We start from the raw sequence: 16,665 nt of genomic DNA, 5'->3' as shown, positions 1-16,665 counted from the left end.
AATTATCATATTAAGTGAAGTAAGTCAGACAAAGACAAATATCATATATCACTTATATGTGGAATCTAAACAATGATACAAATGAACTTATTTACAAAACAGAAACAGACTCACAGACTTAGAAAACAAACTTATGGTTACCAAAGGGGAAAGGTGAAGGGAGGGATAAATTAGGAGGTTAGGATTAACATATACACATTACTATATATAAAATAGATAAACAACAAGGACCTACTGTACAGCACAGGGAACTCTATTCAATACTCTGTAATAACCTATATGGGAAAAGAATCTGAAAAAGAATAGATATATGTATATGTATAACTGTATCACTTTGCTATACACCTAAAACTAACACAACATTGTAAATCAACTATACTGCAATATAAAATAAAATTTTTCTTAATTTCAAAAAGAAAGAGGTAGAAGGCTTGGAGACTTGGCTTCTAGGCTCTATAAAGCAGTCTGCAACCTAGTTTACCCTCCTTATTTTTATAGGTCGGGAACTGACAACAGACTGGAAAAGGCACTGGCCCAAGATAATTTAATTCATATTCTTTTTTGCTCTAAGGACATAACATGCAACTGGCTAAGATTTACCCTCAACCTATAAACCTAAATTGCATGCCATATTAGGAATATAGGTGAAATATTGTGGTCTCACCAATTAGTATTCATAGTTTAATCTATTTACTCAGATTTATCAGTTCTTAAAATATTATTTATACTTCTTATACTTACATTTTTAGAAAAAGGTAAATATAGTCTATAGTGTATAGTCAAAGTATATGTGTAGAGTGTCTGATTTATTTTCCTGCTTATTTAATATTTGACCCTTGAACACATCAGAATATATCACATGCTAAGGTTCATGCAGTTGAGTAGACATTAAAACACTAAGGCTTGGGTTTTAATCAGAGAATGAACAAAGCAAAGCAACCTAAATTCTGTTGGGTTGGCTAAAAGGTTTGTTCCTTTTTTACCGTAAGATGGCTCTAGTAGTTCTTAGCTGTCTTTAACTTCATTTGAAACAATTTTGTTAGATTTTATTGTGACAGCTGTCACATCAGCATGCATTTAAAAAAAACATTAAAATTGGTGAATTTTTGTGTAGCCATTTTAATATTGAAGATGGAAGAAGAAAGCAACATTTTCAGTGTATTATGCTTTATTATTTCAAGGAAGGTAAAAAGGCAACTGAAACGCAAAAAAAGATTTTGCATGTATGGAGAGGGTGCTGTCACTGATCAAATGTGTCAAAAGTGGTTTGTGAAGTTTTGTTGTGGAGATTTCTTGCTGGACAATGCTCCACGGTCAGGTAGACCAGTAGAAGTTGATAGCGATCAAATCGAGACATTCAATGAGAACAATCAACGTTATACCACGTTGAGAAACCCGGGAGATACCAGGAGATACCGACATACTCAAAATATCCAAATCAAGCATTGAAAATCATTTGCACCAGCTTGGTTATGTTAATCGCTTTGATGTTTGGGTTCCATGTAAGTTAAGTGAAAAAAACCTTCTGACTGTATTTCCACATCCAATTCTCTACTGAAACGTAATGAAAATGTTGTGTTTTTAAAACAAGTTGTGACGGGCAATGAAAAGTGGATATTGTACAATCATGTGGAATGCAAGAGATCGTGGGGCAAGTGAAATGAACCACTACCAACCACACCAAAGGCTGGTCTTCATCCAAAGAAGGTGATGTATTGTGTGCATCGTGGGATTGGAAGGGAGTCCTCTATTATGAGCTCCTTCTGGAAAACCAAACGATTAATTCCAACAAGTACTGCTCCCATTTAGACCAACTGAAAGCAGCACTTTATGAAAAGTGTCCATAATTAGTCAACAGAAAATGCATTGTCTTCCATCAGGATAACGCAAGACCACATGTTTCTTTGATGACCAGGCAAAAACTATTACAGCTTGGCCGGGAAGTTCTAATTCATCCACCGTATTCATGAGACATTGCACCTTCAGATTTACATTTATTTCGGTCTTTACAAAATTCTCTTAAAGGAAAATTTTTCAATTCCCTGGAAGACTGTAAACAATTCTTTGCTCAAAAAGATAAAAATTTTTGGGAAGATGGAATTATGAAGTTGCCTGAAAAATGGCAGAAGGTAGTGGAACAAAACAGTAAATATATTGTTCAATAAAGTTCTTGGTGAGGGCTTCCCAGGTGGCGCAGTGGTTGGGAGTCCGCCTGCCAGTGCAGGGGACACGGGTTCAGGCCCTGGTCCAGGAGGATCCCACATGCTGCAGAGCGGCTGGGCCCGTGCGCCACAGCTGCTGGGCCTGTACTCTAGAGCCCGTGCTCCACAACAAAAGAAGCCACCGCAGTGAGAGACCTGCGCACTGCAATGAAGAGTAGCTTGCACCCGCGTACAGCAACGGAGACCCAATGCAGCCAAAAATAAGTAAATAAAATTAAAAAAAAAAAGTTCTTGGTGAAAATGAAAAACGTGTCTTTTCTTTTGACTTAAAAACCAAAGACACTTTTTGGACAACCCAATATTTGATGCCATATCACCAAACAGATGTTATTTTGATCTCCATATATTTGTAAATGAACTCAATATAATAAATTTTAAAAATATTTCTTTAGTTTTTAACATTATAATTAATTTTCTATTTCCTAAGAAAAAATACTAGGTATTTTATTTTGGTTACGTTATTAGGAGGAGTGACAAGAGAAATTTCATCAATAGAAAAAAGATAAAAGGAAGAGAAAAATAAAAAGAAAGAGAAAACATATCTTGGGCAATGTAAGGTAATTTGTCTGGAAGAGAATCTTGTTAGCAGAGTATCAGGAATGTTTTTAGATACAAGTAATAGAAAAGAAAATAAGGGTTTACTTTTCTCATTTAACAAGGAAGCTTGAAGTAGGTGACCACTTCTGATGTTTCAGTGGCTCTGCAGTTTTGTTGTCCTCTCCTCATAGTTGCAAGATAGTTGCTGTGACTCCAGACATCACATTGATAGTCATATGAGGAAAAAGGGAAAAGGAATGCAAAAGCTTCTCCTTTTTTTTCAGGAAATCAGTACCTTTTCAGAAGCCTCCCAGAAAACTTTCACTTACATTTCGCTAACCAGCGCTGTGTCTCATGGCCATAATTACAAGCGAAACAAAGTATGAATTTGATTTTATCCAGCTTTTATAACGGAGCTAGGCAAGGGACAGGTGTTCAGGAATGGATTTAGAGGTAACCAGAAAATAGTTTCTGCCACAAGGAATGAATTCAATGATAATAACAATAACTAACCTTTGTGATGATAACATATTTATAATATTAGTATAATAAAATTTTTACCAATGTATAGAACCTGTTCTATGTATATAAAATATTTATATAAAGTATATTCGGTGAGAGCAAATGTAAGCCTTCTGGAAAAAGACAAAGTGCATTAATTCAGCAAATTTGGATCTTTATCCATTCATTTTCATTTGTTCATTCATCCAACATATACTAACTTGGCATCTAACATATGACAAGCACTCAGAATACAAAGCAATCATAGTTTCTGTTCCCATGAAGTTTACCTGATGGAGAAGATTAGCATAAACCAAAAAATTGTATAAAGAAATGTAAAATTGCAGCTGTGACAAGTCTACAAAGGCTAGGTATATGAGGCTGTGGTAGCCTGTGGTGCTGGGACCTGATCTGGTCAGGAACGTCAGGAGAAGGCTTCCTTTAGCAAGTGAAGTGTAATCTGAAGGAGGCGTTAACTAATCAAAGGAAAGAAGAGCATTTCAGACCAAGAAAGCAGCATGTGCAAATGTTCTTTCACATTAAAGAAACCATAGTGAGACAACAGCTGAAGGGTGGCCCTCTAGGGGAGCAAGATTCTCCATGAAGCTGAAGACAATAGGTAAGGGCAAGTTACGCAAAGTGTAGGCCGTGTTAGGAGTTTGTGTAAAAGCCATGGGAAACCATTGAAGGGTTTTAAGCAGGGCTTGGTATGATCACATCTACATTGGCTGAAATGCAGAGAATGTTTGGAGGAAGGACACAGTTGATCAGTGCAGTCTTATCAGTAGGCCCTTGCGGTGGCCTTGGTGAGAGGTATCAGTAGTTTGGACTGGGTTGTAGTGTTAGTTTAAATGGAAAGGAGTCGTATTTGAAAGGTAATAAATAACAGGAAATAAATCAACAGGATTTGGTGATAGATGGGATATGAGGCTGAGATAAATGGAGTTTTCAGCGATGACAGTGGTTTGTGCATCTGGGTGGAGAATGCCGGCATTTACTGGAAGAGAGTGATTTTTTTTCCTTGGATCCTGACTTTATTTTTGGTTTTTTGATTTACAATGTTGTGTTAGTTTCAGGCGTACAGCAAAGTGATTCAGTTATACATATATTCATTCTTTTTCAGATTCTTTACCCATGTAGGTTATTACAGAATATTCTATAGGACCTATACAGTAGGTCCTTGTTGGTTATCTATTTTATATATAGTAGTGTGTATATGTTAATCACAAGCTCCTAATTTATCCCTCCCCCACTCATTTCCCCTTTGGTAACCATAAATTTGTTTTTGAAATCTGTGAGTCTGTTTCTGTTTTGTAAATAAGTTATTTGTATCATTTTTAAAAATTAGATTCCACATATGAGTGATATCATATACTTGTCTTTGACTTATTTCACTTAGTATGCTAATCTCTAGGTCCATCTGTGTTGCTGCAAATGGCATTATTTTGTTCTTTTTTATGGCTGAGTATTGACTTGGTTTTTGTATGTAGTAGGTAGCAATACTCTGAGACCATAGGGAAGCTGTCATGTAGTCAGTTGGATATAAAGTTTGAGTTCACAGGGAGAGATGAAAGGTAACAATATAGATTTGTTGTGAGACATCTTTGTATAAGTGGGAAGTGAGATCCTGGGTGTGGATGAGATCATGTTGGCAGAGAGTAAATATAGTGAAGAAGATAATGTTCCAAGGCTGAGCCTTAGAACTGCCAACATGTCATGGCTGAGTAAGAAGATAAGCTTGAAAAACCAACAAAGAAGAAGTACCCAGAGAGGTAGGGGGAAACCAGGACATCCCAGTGTCATGGGGGCACGGGGAAAAGTGCTTCAAGGAGGAAGGAAGTGGTCCACAGCGCTGAAAGACTGAATGAGATGAAGCCTGAAAAGTCCACCTTGGTTTTAGCAAAATGGATATGACTAGTGACCTTTGCAAGAGCTGTTATTGGTGGAGTGGTGGGGCCTCACTCCAGTTAAAGAGGGTTAGAGAGTAAGTGAGAGGTTAGGATATAGAGTTTGTAGGTGACCCTGGAGCAGATTGGCTGGGAAGACAGGGTGAGAGATCCCATAAGGGACTTGTTTTATTTTTGAGTGGTAGACTTGAACATGTTTAAGAGGGGTATCCAGTGGAATATGTTATGTCCATGAATTTATGATTCTAAAAAAATGCATCAGTCACCTTAGAGGATATTAGAATGAATTCATGATACTTAAAAAATCACTAGTCACTTTGGAGAATAAAAATTGAAAAATAAAGGGGAAGAATCATGCAGCTACCATGCCTTCCCAAAAATATTATGAGAAGAATTTTCTCTTTATGGAAGTGTTCCAGCTAACAGAGAAGGAATAGTAGTATTAGAATATCACCCCCTCTCTTTTTTTGCAATCCCTAATGTAGTTATAGATCTAGGCAATAATTAGAAATGGCTGCTCACGTCGTGAAAAGAGAGACGACCAGACATTTGACCAAAGTTTGTAACACAAGCTATGAAGTCTGGGCAAACAAATCAAACCTTAATCTATTTGAATATCTAGATCTGTCTGAAACACAGAGAGATATTGATCTTTTATACTTCAGGATTTTTTTGTGGGGGAAGGGCTGCACTGGGTCTTAGCTGCGGCACATGGGATCTTTGTTGCGGCGTGCAGGATCTTTTTAGTTGCGGCATGCAGACTTCTTAGTTGCAGCATGCATGCGGGATCTAGTTCCCTGACCAGGGATCGAACCTGGGCCCCCTGCATTGGGAGCACAGTCTTACCCACTGGACCACCAGGGAAGTCCCTATACTGCAAGATTGGTCACAACCTTAAAACATTAATTAGCAAAGAATCATTTCAGTCAGTTAAAGGATATAAAGATATAAACACTGAAATATGGGACACTCTCTTATGCTTTACCATTTAAGTAGCTGTTGTTTCATGGACCTTAAGGTCATGTTTATAAAAGCAGTCTGCCATGGGCCCTGAGTGTCCCTGCATGTCCCTACTGAGTACACCAAGAAAGCCCCTGATTGCTCCCTACCTGGGCATTTGTCAGGGTTGGGCTTGCAGCAAGCAGTCTTGAGGGAAGAGGTAATAACATCTCCCCACAAAGAGGAAGCGTGCTTCTTTTTGTTGTACACGTAGTGAATCCTCAAGTTCAGTTTTCTGCCTTGTAATACAACCCACTGCATGCACAGCATCCGTGGTGAGCCCTTTGCCTTGCCCTTACGGGACTTGACAGCTGATGCAAACCAATATGGGTAAAAGTCCTTTGTTTCTGATTCAGGGTTTTCATGTCTTTTGCTAGCATCTGTGAAACCATATTGGCTTAACTTGATATAAATAGGGTAAAATCCCAGACTTTGCCCAGTTCTGCATGGGTCAGTAGGATTCTCTTATCTCTTGCTAATAATAAGTGCTCCTAAAATGTGAGTAGATAGGTTATGTGTGGGAAAGGATGGAAGCTTTAGAGCCAGAAAGGTCAGGTCTCAATACAAGTTCACCAATTTCCTGACTGTGTGCTAGTTACTTCATTCATCTAGAGCCTTGAAAGAAGTATGGTGTCATGGAATTTAAAAAAAAAAAAAAAAGTGTTATAGTTGGGTACAAATCCCACTTTTGCTACTTAACAACTATCTGACCTTTGGTGAATTACTTGACTTCTCAATGTCTCAGTTTTTTCATCTATAAAATGGAGGTAATACTGCTTAATCACAGATTATTGTGGGAATTAAGTACATGAAGTGCCTGGTATGTAATAGGTACTCAATAAATTTGAGTTTTGTTCCTTCTTCTAGAGTCTGTGTCATTAGTATTTTGGATTTAAAAGTCTGTCTTCATATATATGTTAGTATAGTACTCCTTTTCTAAACTTAGCCTCAGGTCTCACATCTATAAAACAAAAAGTTTGATAATACCAGGTTTTGAGAATAATTTTTGAAGGGTGTGAAATCACTACGAATTGCTGGTCTTAGCTGTCATCCTTGAAAGAAGTTAACCAAATATTCCGCACTCTAAACCTTGCCAACACCAAATTCATTGTTTCAATATAGTAGCATTCATTCTGAGTTAACTCCTGCAAACACATTAGTTTATTCATCTACTTGGGGATACATTTTATAGTTACCTGGTCCTGATGGGCCAATCCAGAAGTAGTATCACATGAAAGAATATTCTTATTACAATACATGAAAAAGAGCTGGTTATGAAACTTGGCATTCAGTGTGATTCCACTTTTGTATGACAAATTGTATATGTAAATATATGCAGAGAAAACCATCTAGATAGAAGGCTGCATTCCAAAATATTGTAAAAGATATAGGATTATGGTGACTTTTCTTTAGTTTGGCTTATGAACATTTTCAAAATTCTGAAATAAACAGGTAACAAAAGTACTCCCCTGCCCAAAAAATGTTAAGGGTTATATCAGTCAAAATGAGATGTTTCATAGGCGTCTAATGAAATGCATATATGGTCATTGTCTGGGAATACTTTTTTCCTGGACAGACTTCTCTTCCCTACTCAGTAGCATGGAATTTGGGATTCTAAGCTTTAAACCTTCCCAAGAGCATATCAGACTTTATTTTTCCGAAGTTGTAACCCAGCCTGTAAGTAGCCCTAGTTCTTCCTCCTTTAGGAATTGATGGCTTTCTGTCAGATCAGTATGCAAGACTGGTGTCTTTAATTTTCATAACAGAAACATTGCCCTTTGCACATTTAACATCTTTGATTTTTTTAACCCTTAATGTACATTGGATTTTTTTTAATGGAGCTTTTAAAGTATATTGAAACCTGGACCCTGCCCTCAGAGGTTCTAAGTTGGCCTGGGGCAGGGTTTGGGAATTTGAATTTTACATGTGTCCAGGTGGTTTTGAAATGTGGGCAAGGCTGAGAAGCATTTCCCCAAGCCCTTGCTGGAGAGCTCAGTTATTTAATTCTAAAAGTAAGAGAAGCTTATTATGAAAACTGTTTACAGTGTAGTAGGGTATTAAGTGAAATGTTTACTTTTCTACAGGTCAGCATCTATTTATGGTTTTTCATGTAACTTTCCACAAGGTTAGAGGTATACGTAAGTCTTCTCTCTTACGTGGTCTTATACTAAGCATTATTATCATGTAGCTTGCTTTTATTTCCTAACCTGGGGGAAACTGAATTTCCCTGTCAGTTCTTACAGATTAGTCTCACACTTTTATTGGCTGTGGTGTGTCTGCTATGCAGAGGTTCCCTGAACTCTTTAACCTCTGAGACCTCCATCTGGGATGCACTGCTCTAGTAGAAGAACCCTGTTCCTTGTCCATTCCCCCTGTCCTCGCCTTCTCTTCCTATTACCATTGGAAAGGAGTCTATGTGGACCACATTCAGTGATATCCCTAGGATTTTAAATTTTTACTAGGATATGGTTTAATATTATAACCTCATATTTTTCATTTATTATGAAATTATTCAGACATATTACAGTCCCCTTGTAGCTTCCAACCTACTAAAGAAATAAAGCATTGCAAATCCAACTGAACCCATAACCCTCCCTGGTCCTGTTCCCCTCCACCCCATCCAGAGTAACCCTTTTTGACTCTGGTTTTTATCTCATGAGTTTCTCTATATTTTTACTACATAGGTATGTTTTGAAATACTATATGGAATTATTTGGTATGCTTTTAAACTTTATGTTTGGTATGCTTTTAAGCGTCATTCTTCTGCAAGTGGCTTTTTCCCCCTCAATGTTATATTTATGAACTTCATCCATATGGATGCATATAATTCTAGTTCACTCATTTTTCTCTAATTATGATAGTCCATTGTATGCATGCACCATAGTTTATCCATTTTTCTTGATTAATATCTAATATGATTCAAATTTGGTGCAAATATCAACAGTGCTCATACCTGTCTTACACACATCTAGTACACGTGTGAGTTTTCTGATTCTGGGCTTTACCTAGGAGTGGGACTGTAGAGTGTAAGGAATGTGCATCTTTCTTGTTCTTCAAGGAACATGGACCAGTTTAGAATCCCACCAGCAGTGTGTAAAAGTTTGTCCCTACGATTTAAATTAATTACAACAAGAAATACCCATTTGATATGTTTCTATATAGTCTCAAAAATCGGTCATAAGGGCATTTTCATTTCTATTAATATGTTTTACATGAAGTACCATCTGATAAATGACATTTTATTAATGCTAAGGAATTTTTTTCTCTCCATGTGCGTGCTGTGCCTGTTTATAAAGAGATTTGAAGCACTTTATTGGCCTTCCCTGACAAACTGCCAGGCCTCATGTTTTCAGCCAATGGCTGCTCCCCCTTTAATTCCTTTTTGTCTTGACTGCCAAGAGGTTAAGAGCTAAATTTAAGGCGCAAGTGTAGAAACAAATTTGGTTTAGTTTTCCCCATCTCTTCTTATATGGGAGTATTTCTCCATGAGTATTTCTCTAGCATGATTCTTAGAACAGCTGCATCAGAATCAGAGATGCTTGTTAAAAATGCTGCTTTCTAAGGCCTGTCACAGACCTATTATATTGGAATCTTCAGCGTGAGACCCTAAAATTAGCATTTTAAAAGCTCATGCTAAACTTGCGGTCTCAAATTTGAGCATCTACTATATGGCTTGTAATCTTACTTTCATATTCATTGTAACTCTTCTGTTATAAATATTTTGTTATTCTAAATCACTTCAGATCCTTTTTTGCGCTCAATGGAAAAAATATTAAAATCTAGCAGATGTGTGCATAAAATTTGGCTCCAAACTTTGTCTTTTTTTTTTTTGTTCATGCCGCGTGGCATGCGGGATCTTAGTTCCCCAGCCAGGGATCGAATCCGTGCCCCGTGCAGTGGAAGCATGGAATCCTAACCACTGGACTGCCAGGGAATTCCCAAACTTTATCTTTAAATTGGTTATTTTTGCATTATTAATTGGACATTTACAACACTAGGTTTAAATTCATGTTTTCCATAAATATTCATTGAGTGCCTACTATGTGGTGTGTGCTGTGCTGTAAGAAGAATAAATAAATGCGTGAAAAGCTATAAACAGGAGGCTTTGGGAGTCTTTTCCTGGATGTTGTAACCTCATGAACCTTTCTCTGAATAAGAAGGATTTTTTAAAAGTAGAATTTTGGCAAACATATACATTTGGCCCTAATTGGTGATATATGTACTCATTGGTGAAATATTATATTTCTAGACACATATTTCCAAGGATTATTAACATCTTTGAGTGCATCACTCAATTAAGATCTGTTTCTTATTATCCTGATAAGTGCAAACTTAAACCTCATTCAACTTTTTGGACTCAGTATTTAAGTTTTAGAAAAGCGATGAATTATTAAGTCTGGTTGAAAAACAACAACAAAACAATTGGCTTCTCTCAGCATAATTTATTTCTATTTATGTCAATTAAATGTTGGTAGAAAGGGGTATTTACATTAAGTGGCCTCTGGTTAATAATTTTCTCGCCACCCTCCCCACGTAAACTCTTTCTTATGGTCCCCAGCTTCAGGAATGCTTTGTACTCAGAATCGCACCATTGTGTTTACTTTGAGAGAGAATTGGAAGGTAATAGGTCTTCAAATGCTTAAATTAAATTATCTTAAATGTTTGCTTTTGGCTGTGTGGATGATAACTGGTTTGTTTGCTGAATTTAGTTTAATTCAGCACATATTGATTGAGCACCTACTGTGGAGTATTTTTACTCTGTTAAAATATATGTATACTTCTTGGACAGAAGGAAAATATCTTGACTGAGTACATGTCTTCTAGTTGGTAGTAAATACCAGAACTAAAAACCACATTATATTTTACAAAATGAGTGGGCTGTTGAGAATTTTATTGGCAACAGAAATGTTGCCTTGTGAGTGCCTCTCTGGTTTATTTAGCTCCTGTAGCTGTGTCTGCCAAACAGGAGATATCTCACTTCATCTTTTTGATGGGAAGTGGTCGTATGAATTTAATGCTTCAAAGTCACCTGAGGGTTTGGTTTCGTTTAGTTTTAAGTGCAGATTCCAGGCATGTCCCTGGAATGTAGATTCCCTGGAGATACAGTTGTTATCGGTATGATGAAGGAGACTCCTGGACTTTGTAATTAAGAACTCGTGCTTAGGTCTTCCCATTTTTGATTGGGCTGTTTGCTGTTTTTATATTTTGGAAATTAATCCCTTGTCAGTTGCATCATTTGCTAGTATTTTCTCCCATTCTGTAGGTTGTCTTTTCATTTTGTTTACAGTTGCCTTTGGTGTGCAAAATCTTTTAAGTTTAATTAGGTCTCATTTGTTTATTTTTGTTTTTATTACTCTAGGAGACAGATACAAAAAAATATTGCTATAATATACATCAAAGAGCTTTTTACCTATATTTTCCTCTAGGAGTTTTATAGTATCTGGTCCTACATTTAGGTCTTTAATCCATTTTGAGTTTGTTTTTGTGTATGGTGTTAGAGAATGTTCTAATTTCATTCTTTTAAATGTAACTGTCCAGTTTTTGGAGCACCACTTATTGAAGAGACTGTCTTTTCTCCATTGTATATTCTTACCTCCTTTGTTGTAGATTAATTGACCATAGGTAAATGGGTTTACTTCTGGGCTTTCTATCCTGTTCCACTTATTTGTGTGTCTGTTTTTGTGCCAGTACCATACTGTTTTGATTACTATAGCTTTGCAGTATAGTCTGAGGTCAGGGAGCCTGATTCTTTCAGCTGCATTTTTCTTTCTCAAGATTGTTTTGGCTATTCAGGGTCTTTTGTGTTTCCATACAAATTTTTAAATTTTTGTTCTAGTTTTGTGGAAAATGCCCTTGGTAATTTGATAGGGATTGCATTGAATCTGTAGACATTTCTCCAAGGAAGACATCCAGATGGCCAACAGGCACATGGAAAAATGCTCAACATCGCTAATTATTAGAGAAATGGATATCAAAACTACAGTGAGGTATCATCTCACTCCAGTCAGAAGGGCCATCATCAAAAAGTCTACAAATAATAAATGCTAGAAAGGGTGTGGAGAAAAAGAAACCCTCCTACACTGTTGGTGGGAATGTAAATTGGTACAGCTACTATGGAGAACAGTTTGGATGTTCTTTAAAAAAACTAAAAATAGGGTTGCCATATGATCCAGCAGTCCCACTCCTGGGCATATATCTGGAGAAAACTATAATTCAAAAAGATACATGCACCCCAGTGTTCATTGCAGCACTGTTTACAGTATCCAAGACATGGAAGCAACCTAAATGTCCTTTGACAGATGACTGAATAAAGAGGATGTGGGGTGTGTGTGTGTGTGTGTGTGTGTATGTGTATACATACACAATGGAATATTACTCAGCCATAGAAAAGAATGATATAATGCCATTTGCAGCAACATGGATGGACCTAGAGATTATCATGCTAAGTGAAGTAAGTCAGACAGAGAAAGAAAAATATCATATGATATCCTTTATATGTGGAATCTTAAAAAAAAAAAAAAAGGTTCAATTGAACTTACTTACAAAGCAGAAATAGCCCCACAGACATAGAAAGCAAACTTATGGCTATCAAAGGGGAAAGGGGGGGGTGATAAATTAGGAGGTTGGGATTAATATATACACACTACTGTTTATAAAATAGATAACCAACAGGTACCTACCGTATAGTATAGGGAATTGTATGCAATATTTTATAATAACCTATAAGTGAAAGGAATCTGAAAAAGAATATATACACACACACACATATATTTACATATATATAACTGAATCACTGTGCTGTACACCTGAAACTAATATGACATTGTAAATCAACTATACTTCAACTGAAAAAAAAATTTTTAAAAAAAGAACCTCTGCAAGTGACTCAGAAACATATCCAGGTTTAGGAGCTATTATTTAGTTTCAACACTTGACATTTTACAGAAGGAAAAGCAGAAACAGAGATTGTGATTTGCTCAAGCTCATAGTGTGAGTTCAGTTATAAGAATGCCTCCTCTGATTGTGTCGCGTTTCCCTGTACTGAACTTATTAATTAATCTGGTTAGTCTTTTCCCTCATGACTGATTTATCCTTGCTTTGATGGCCTTAATTATTGTGTTGTTTCACAGAAAATAGTTAAGAAATAGTTAACTATTTTCCTTTGAATTTCTTGGGACTCTCCCACTGAATAGACAAGTAGATGTGTTGGGGAATGATTTGCCCAGTCAGCACACTGTGGGTTTCCTTTGATAGGAAAACACCTGTGTCCTTATGTGGCCTGCATGTGCTTTGTAGGTGGTTCTAGTGAACATGGTTTCATGTGAGCCAATACAAGTTTGGCATTTTCCTGGATTGCTGCCTTGATTTTCAGCTATGTTTCCATTGACACTGAAAGATTGTTGTAGTGTTTTTTTGCTTGGTTATATTTGCAGTTCACTGTAATAGCTGTTATAAATTGACTTTAAATACCATAGTGTGATCTGATTGCAGCTGTTAGTAGAAACAATTACCCTAGATAAAGAAACCTTTTTCATTATCTATTATAATAATTTCATTGCTGCTAATGAGGTGTTTTTGATATTGGTAGAAGAAAGCTGGTTATTTATCTTGCTAATTGCAGTCATTTTGCCTTGTCTTAACACAATGGTACAGTAGAGTATAAAGTGTTTTAAATGTATCAATAGAGTATAAAGTGTTTTAAATGTACTGTGATTTTTAAAATAACATTTGTTTTTCTAATGATACTGTAAAGCTTATTCATTGTGCAAAATTTAAAACTATAGAAAAGCTCAAAAGAAAAAAATTTAAATCACCTGTAATTCCACTACCTGGAAATCGTCCTTTAGGTGTATGGCCTTCCAGGCTTTTAAAAAATGCACATGTGTAGTGATAAATTATTTGTGATTTCATTCCATTGCTGGGTTAATGGTTATGTGTAAATGTGATACAGATCTACTACTTCACATTTTTTTATACCTTTTAAATACCATGCTGTATCTACACATCTTTCAATATTTGGTATTCTTTTGAAGCCTTTTTTCTCTTCTTAGACTTTAACTTTTTTTTTCTTCCTTACACCATCCTTCTTAAGTTAGAGTACTTTGCTATTCAGGAGATTATTTCCTTCTGTAAAAATTACATAATATGCAAAAAAAAACCCAAGCTAAAACACCCATACTGTATAGAATTCTGCAAAGTTTTTAGCGAAATGAAGTGAGTAGAACATCTTCAATTCCAAAAAGAAGGCAAAATTAGCTAATATAAAAGCCCTCCTATACAAAACACTTAGAGGACAAATAGAGTATGATTTCACTTATCTGAGGAACTAGAAGAGGCAGATTCATAGAGGCAGAGGCTGAGGGGAGAGAAGAACAGGGAGTTATTTTTTGATGGGTTATTTTGAGATGATGAAAAAGTTCTGCTAATGGATAGTAGTGATGACTGCACAACATTGTGAATGTGCTTAATACCACTGAATTATACACCTAAAAAGTGTTAAAATGGTAAATTTTACGTGTGCCACAACTGCTGAGCCTGCGTGCCATAACTACTGAAGCCCGCGTGCCTCGAGCCCGTGCTCCACAACAAGAGAAGCCACCACAAGGAGAAGCCCGCACACCACAACGAAGAGGAGCCCCAGCTTGCCACAACTAGAGAAAGCACAGCAGCGAAGACCCAACACAGCCAAAAATAAATAAATAAATAATTTTAAAAAATGGTAAATTTTAGTTATATATATGTAAAATATATGTACTTATATATTATTTTAAAAGCACTTAAAGTATGTCCAAAAAAATCGTGATGCAGTACAATAATCATTTCCTCTAGTTAACAGTTTTCATATTTAAGCTCCAATTACTTATCATTCAATATAAAGAATCCTTTTTTCCACCTGTTAATTTCAGAATTTCTCCCTCATGCTAGCATTTTCCTTTCATAAGGCCCAAAGATTGTGGTTTGAAGGGACAGAGCCCCACCCTATTTGCTATAATTTAGAAACATCTAGAATGTTATCTCAAAATATCAAGACCTCATAAAAACAAACCCTTGTTCAAATTTTCATGAAAGTGTTCTTGATTTTAGAAACTGATTCAAAAAAGTAGTAATTTCTTTTCTCCATTAATGCTTTATTAAGCTTTGTTGACCTATATAAGGGTTAGACGAGGAGGGAGTAGGGGATTAGAAAGATTAGTCAGCCGCCACTCCTAAAAATATCAGAGTGATTTTTTTTTTCTTAATCACATATCTGTAACCTGTCAGAGCAAACTTACTCTGAGATGAAACCTAAAGAATGCATTTTCCATTTTTCCCTGCATTTGAATACAAATACAGGCAGAATGATAATAATGACATATGTTCTGAATTCCTTAAATCTCTAACATATTTTAACATTTGAAAAATTTCAGAATCATTGTCCAGTAGGATGTGTTGTAAATGCTTGTTGGATTAATAGAAAATTACAGACCTTTTGTTAATGGTGTTACACCCTGCCTTATTTCCAAAACTTATTTTAGACAGTTTACTGGGATATATACAATAGAGCAGGACAACAAGAAAGTAAAATGGTATTCAAAGATCAAGGACAAGTAAGGATAGAAACCTAAGATAAAGTCAGTGTTGCTATTTGTCATTATAAGGTGCTATCCAGTTGTTTCCTAGTAACCAAGACCAAAAGGAAAATGGATTTATTGATAAAATTCTGTGTCCATCAGAATCATATAAAATCTTTATATTGCTGAAATTTATTGGAAAAATAAATTTAAGAAGAGGAATTCCTTAAAGGAAATTTCTTAAGAGAAGTTAACAGAAAAAAAAAAATATATATATATATATATATATATATTTTTTTTTTTTGTCGGTACGCGGGCCTCTCACTGCTGTGGCCTCTCCCGTTGCGGAGCACAGGCTCCGGACGCGCAGGCCCAGCGGCCATGGCTCACGGGCCCAGCCGCTCCGCGGCACGTGGGATCCTCCCGGACCGGGGCACGAACCCTTGTCCCCTGCATCGGCAGGCGGACTCTCAACCACTGCGCCACCAAGGAAGCCCCAGAAAATATTTTTATCAATAAACAGTTCCCACAGTTACAAACACATACTTCCCCAGTGGCCTCAGTGACTGGTTAAGGCGCCACCATTTCTTTAGTGTCTGCTGGGCAGCATTGCTACTTTATCATCAGGTGCTATGGAAAAATAGAATTGTGAAAAAATGTTTTGGCTCCTGTAATGGAGTGGCTTTCAAACTGTTCTACAGGGTGTTAGGAATCCCACAGCGCCCCCTCTAGAAGGGAAGCGAGGCCTCAGTGCTGGGTTCTTGACCAAATCAGTGTTCCTTTGATCTCATGGAGTTTCTTTGTAAAATTTCATGTGAACAAAGGATTTAACAGGTAAAAGGTATTTGAAAACTACTGGTCTAATAGTAGAGTTGGGACCATTGTTTAATAAAAATACACCCAAGATCCCCTGAAATCTGGCCTGACCTCCTTAAGGACAGAAACCCT

At 36.6% G+C, this 16,665-nt stretch overlaps 1 protein-coding gene across 1 annotated transcript in view; it reads left to right on the top strand.

The window, feature by feature from the left end:
- The window catches only part of MSH3 (mutS homolog 3), a 183,914-nt gene that overhangs the window by 150,376 nt on the left and 16,873 nt on the right, over positions 1-16,665 (top strand). The window lies entirely within an intron of this gene.

The sequence above is a fragment of the Leucopleurus acutus genome (genome assembly GCF_964270905.1).
Source record: "Leucopleurus acutus genome assembly, chromosome: 3".
Taxonomy (NCBI): Eukaryota; Metazoa; Chordata; class Mammalia; order Artiodactyla; family Delphinidae; genus Leucopleurus; species Leucopleurus acutus.
The sequence above is the reverse complement of the archived record's forward strand: the minus strand, read 5'-3'. Positions and strand labels throughout refer to the sequence as shown.